At 31.9% G+C, this 6,335-nt stretch overlaps 1 long non-coding RNA gene across 3 annotated transcripts; it reads left to right on the forward strand.

Annotated features, from left to right (window-relative positions):
* The first annotated feature begins 695 nt into the window (after positions 1-695).
* LOC116006358 lies at positions 696-3,643 on the forward strand. 3 transcript variants are annotated; one of them, XR_004095122.1, is made up of 4 exons: positions 696-908; positions 1,031-1,112; positions 2,062-2,155; positions 3,226-3,643. It is a non-coding gene; the product is annotated as an uncharacterized LOC116006358 (long non-coding RNA). The 3 variants fall into 3 exon arrangements; XR_004095121.1 differs by having other exon boundaries at positions 1,045-1,112; XR_004095120.1 differs by having other exon boundaries at positions 1,056-1,112.
* Positions 3,644-6,335: the final 2,692 nt, after the last annotated feature.

Below are 6,335 nucleotides of genomic sequence, written 5' to 3' on the forward strand. Positions count from 1 at the left end.
TCGCTCACCAAAAAAAAAAAAAACATACTTAAAGGCATTTAAAAATTTACTGGTTGTTTATGTGTATTAATATTATTCACAATTTAGCAATTTACCCGTGCGTTGCACGAACTTAAATTTTATAATTTCTTTATAAACAGAAGTAAATATTATTGTATGAATGTAGTTATATTTGTTAATAAGTAATTTTAGTACCACATTAAAATAGACTCAGTAAAATATTTTATTTACAACTTATTAAATACCTCTTTGTAAACTACATTAGTGGTCGAATTAGAAGTGATATCTAACTCATTACAAATTATAAATTTTGAGACTCTTAGGATTACTAACTCTAAATGCTGTTATGTATAATTACACGTGTACAATATGAAATAACGTTAGTATCAATTGCTTATCTAATTTCTGCTTGATTATCCGTTTGATTTTCTACAACAAAACAAATGATTAATCTCAAAGATGTAAGACATATTGTGAATTTAGTAAGTTATATTCACAAAATGTACTAAATATTACTCCGTATTTACCATTATTTTACATACTCTATTCACAAAATGTACTAAATATTAAATAAGATACATTATATATTTCATCATATATACATACACACACTAATAACATTAAACAGTATTATGTACCGTATACATCAAATACTTTATATATAAAAGAAAAAAGAAAAATGGAAAGCTAGTCTGGGTATTGCATCTTCCAGAACTCCCTACCTCCATCTCTCTACTCCTATACCTCTATCTCTCTAGCTCGGTACCTCCATTTCTCAAACACGGCAACTATATCCCTCAAAATCACTGTAATCTACACCCCGGCCATGGACAATAACGGGTTGATGTATAGCATATCTTGGAAGATCAAATATCGGGTTCTCTTGGAAGATCAAGCACAATTAACAGGTATGCTTTTACCCAGATTTCTTCGTAATTTGTCCTTCGTAGATCTAGGGTTTTTGTAAAATTATTTTGACATGCATGTGTTTGATTTGTTTATTTTCTTATTCGTTCCTTATGTTGCTGAGAATTCCTAACACAGACGATTGGCAGATGTAGTCCCAATCTTGGATTTACGGACAAAAATGGAGTTTCTACCTAATTTAGGAGGTAAATATTCAATTGTTTTGGATTTCAGTTGCCCTAAAGTCCCAAATTTATCGTCGTAGCATCTTCATAGTAAGGAGTGGTTAGGTCTTCCTTAATTGCATTATGTTTTAGGAAATACACCAAAATTGGTTACATCTAGGCTATTTTAAAGAAATACTGTTAATGCTTAGGTTGATTTGTACATGATATAACATAGAGGTACTTATTTTCTTTCTCTACTGTTTCTTAGATTCTATATCTATCGTTTTTTTTTGGAAAAAGTGTCAAATAGGTCACTGAACTTATCGCTTTTGTGCAATTGGGCCATTAAACTTAAAAAGTGTGCAATTCAACCATCAAACAAGCAAAATTTGTGCAATTGGACCATTTTTACAAAATTTTTTAATTCAATTTGAGTTAAAAACATTTCAATATTGACTTCCAACTAGTATGGTAGAAGAAAATGCCACTTTTAATACATATATGTTAGTAATATAATTGGATTTTACTAGAAAATTTTTGTAAAAATGGTCCAATTGCACAAATTTTGCTTGTTTGATGGTTGAATTGCACACTTTTTAAGTTCAATAGCCCAATTACACAAAAGCGATAAATTCAATGGCCTATTTGACACTTTTTCCTTTTTTTTTTAATCTAAAGTGCAAATACCTAGACTTATTCCCTCTAAGTGATAATATATAGTGACCACTTAGTTCTATTTTTTTATTAATAACTGTTATGTCCACAAAGATAGGATTTAATTTAAACTACAGTTATAAGATTTCCTGCCAAACCTAGTTATTTCATTTAAAGTGGATTAGAGAGATTTGCACTACCCCTCTAAGCAGTATTTTAATTCTGAACACAGTAATATAGGACTCCTATGTATTTTTCTTCTGTTTGCAGAGTTTAGCCATTAAGAGTTTTGTAGTTCTAATTACTTATATATTATACTTTTTTTATCTTACAGTTAGCTGAGCTCAAGACAACAGTTATAAAAAAGATAAGACTCAAGGGCTGTTGGATTGTTACAACCAGATAACTCAGAAAGAACATCAGCAACTGTAAGTGATTGTCTGTTTAAATCTTGTTATTTTAGAAGATAAGTGCAAATAGATTTAGTGTACTTTATTTCAAAAAAAAAAAAAAAAGATTTAGTGTACTTATCAGTGAGCATCTAGAGCATTTCACCTTAGACTTATGGATCCTATACATTATTCTAAAGCTAATACAGTGGGGACTGGCATATAACTATTTAGAAAGCCTCTAATACTAAGTTTTCTTCCTCATCAACCAGCATACTTGAGTCTTCCTTTTATCCCATAATCAGTGCTTTGAAAGGACTTCATCTAATAATTTTCATCCCTGCAAAAAAAAACTTTTTAAAAAATACAGGTGCACTGTTTTACATCTCTTTTTTAATCCTTATCCTCGTTTAAGTATAACCATAGAGACCTGCTTTTAGGTACACTGTTTTACATCTCTTCAGGTTCTTTTAGTACATAAACAATTAACTACAATCTCTTTAAAGCTTTGGATATAGACTAACATGAGATTAATACTCATTGGAGTCTGATGCTCTATATCACTGAGACTATTAGGTCAGAATATTAATGAGTTTTTTTAAATGACAGTAAATAGGTATGTGTAACTAAAGAAAAAGATGTTTTTCCTTAAAACTTCTAAATTCAGAAGTATCCAAGTTAAACAGTACCTGGGTTTCATCATATGAGGAACATAGTTTCACCTCACCATCAGCAAGTAATAATTGAATAAAAGTGAGGATCTATGTATTCTATCAAATAAACTGTACTATATGGCATTGTCTGATTGGTAGAATGGCTCCACTTCTATCAATATTATTTAAACTGACCTCTAATACCATTCTTCACCCGACAGAACTTCAACAACACCATAATTGGATCTGTGAAATCTGATTGGTAGAATGGCTCCACTTTAGAGACATTGTCTACTATATGGCCGTGCTACACCAAAACATAATGGTTATCTTTCTGAAATTGTATACTAATTTTTTTGGTATATGTGCATGTATAACAGTGCCCTATTAGTAGAAAACATTTTTTTTTTAATTTTTACTGTGCACAATACTAACTGCAAAAATATTATTTCGCAGGTGAATAATAAGGAAGGAGACGTACCTGTTCATCGTGGAGTACAATCCCCCTTTCCTCTCCATCACTAAGTACGTACGTACAACCCTTACCTTGATAGGGCTCTTATTCCTGAAGGTTGATCAATCACCAGCAAGAACGTACATCCCCATATTGGAAGAACACTCTTTTGTTCTGATAAAATAGTACTTTTGCGATTGTTTGTATTGAGTGATTAAACCTGTATTATATAGGCTTCAGTTGTAGATAGGCCAAGAGTTTCAGACCTAAATGGTCTCTGCAATAGTCTTAATTACCATAGCCTTAAATGTTGTCATTGAGAACCGAATCGTTCGATTCATTAAACCTGCAAAATGTGTTGCTTCATTAATCCATGTCTTCAATTAATAATATATCGGGTGCTGATATATTACCACCCAATCGACGCCGAATCCTAAGCTAATAAAATAACAAACCATTACCTTAATCAGTACGGCATCGTTTCTGCTTGGGCGGGAACTTTTGCCAAATTGCATTAACTGCCATTGCTACGGCTTTTTTATAATAGATAGAAGATGAACATTATTCTAACTTACAAAATTCAACGACGTTGTTTTGGACCCGCGATCCATACAACTATGTGTACAGTGATTTGCCTTACAAAATTGTAATCAAGGAATGTGAAAGTTAGGTGGAACAAATTTGCTTGGCCTAGAACTAGTACAAAATCATTTTGAGTCGTCATGAATTATATTAAAAATATTTATGGTTTAATGGAAATCAATAATTTTATCAGAAGTGACCAATGTTTTGAATTAAATAACGGTTACTACTACAATTTGAACAATAATTTTACCATAATCGAAACAGTAAACATATATGCCATACATTATTGGCCATTTCGTGTTATCACTTATAATATCATTCTATATCTTAAAATTATCAATACTTAATTCCAAAAATAATAACAAATAAAACAAATCAAATACCACAAGCATTCTTATACACAATCAAATTATTGGCCTTGTTTGGTTATATCAGTACAACCTGTACAACCTATAACAAACCTAATAGAGAACAACCACGCCGAGGAGGGTGTAGACCATGAATAAAAGATACAGGGCTTGTTTGATTATCAATGGTTAACGTTTAACTGTAACAGATTGTATTAGCGGGTTTGACCAACGGATTGCATTAGCGATTTGTAAAAAGATGTTTAATAAAATTAGCTGTTTAGATTAACGATTAACATGTAAAATAACCAAAAAGAACATAATACATAATAATAATGTTTTTAAAAAAAAAGAGGGGTGACTCCCCTTTTGTAATTTTGTTTCCCCACTTATCCCACGAGGCTCCTATTCCTATAAAAGGAGCCTCAAGGCTCGATTCTTTCCAATAGTTTGCTCAGCCCAAACTGAAAATTAATTTTTTTAATTACATTTTAACGTCATTGCAAAACGCTGCTACTTGTAGTGTTATGCAACTTAGCGGTTTGAAGCAAATCCTCTTCAAACTGCCATTAACCAAATGAGTTTTTCAACGTTTTGACTTAGTCAAAACATTGAAAATGGCATATCCGCCAATGACCAAACAAGGCCACATTTTAAATATATTAAAAGTATATTATATTTGTATATTAAAGGTACAATTTTTTAGTATTAAATATACATTATTTTGTATACTATAAAATAATATACATTTAGTACCCAAATAATGTACATTTAATATATTAAAAATGTACTTTTTTTCATGGTCTTTACTCCTTACAAATAGAAAAATTTGCCCAATCTTGATCTTTCAAGTCAAATTGGAAACAAAAAAAAAAAGAGGGAAAATTATAACCATGGCCCACTTTGCATTGTGGACCCTAATCTAAAGTGACATTCAAATTATATATCTAACAAATTATGTGCTTGTAAATAAATTGAAGGCACATAATATATTAACTACAAACACATAATATATAAGCACATAATATGTTAACGAGACATAATTTTTAGACCAGGATCCACAATGCAATGCAAGGTGGACTCTCGTCACCTGCTATATCAATTTCTTCAACACAGTGGCCTACAAGAGTGTTTCAAGTATGCGATCCCCCACAAGTGCAAGAGAGGAATAAAAGTGAACAAGAAAATCAGGAAACACTAATCAGAGCACCTGTTCCCATGTATAGCCCTGATAATTTCTGCGAGGACAGCAAATTCATGTAACACATACACAGGCAAAAGAGAAGTAACCAGTGAAACAAGCAAAGCTAGAAATAAGCATCAAGTAAAAGTGGATGAATACCATAAGGACCATAACTATGACACCCCCAATTGGTTGATTAACTACAATAAAGTGCTAATGATCCTGTGTGATATATTAAAGTGAGGAAGAGCAAGATAGCCATGTCCTTTATGGGTTTCTACTTTCTAGTCAAGTAAACTCACTACATGACTGCATAAAACTATACATAATTGATGTCAAAGACGTCTTCACTTCATGTGGTTATTAAATCACACAACAAATAACTAGTATAAAGAATATCAGAAGGGCAGAAGGTATGAACAAAATCCAAGGACAAGCAACCCACTTCCAGATTAACCATTCTGTAAATTTTAGTGAACTTCAAACCAATCATCTATCAACAGAGAAAATCCATATCAACAGAATCTAGTACTTGCTGGATCAGCATTCTTCCATTACTAACTTAATTCTCCACAATAATGACCGTAAAATCATTTCAAAGGCCGAAACACCAGCTTATCACAAGTTCATTAGTAGCTTTATCAATGAAGAGACTGTTTTTAGCAAAACAATTTAAACAGAAGATGTTTACTTTCCTTGTGGTTTTGTAGAGCTCACCAACTTATGTACTAGGGAGCACACAAATAAGCCAAATGAAGCTGCCATGCAGATTCACTCATACCAAAGCAGAAAGTTGAGCAGGAAGAACTTGTGAATTCTTAACACTAGAGCAAATTATGAGTTTTTGGCACCCAGTGAAGTATGAAGAATACCAAATGAGACTAGAAATAAAATATGATCATACATTGTGGAGGTGATTGGTTATTCTCTGGGATGTGGTTCCACAGAATGCAGTTCCAGAGTATCCGTATGGTGAATTCTTTAGACTAAAGTGAAA

This window comes from Ipomoea triloba, chromosome 15 (genome assembly GCF_003576645.1).
Source record: "Ipomoea triloba cultivar NCNSP0323 chromosome 15, ASM357664v1".
Classification (NCBI taxonomy): Eukaryota; Viridiplantae; Streptophyta; class Magnoliopsida; order Solanales; family Convolvulaceae; genus Ipomoea; species Ipomoea triloba.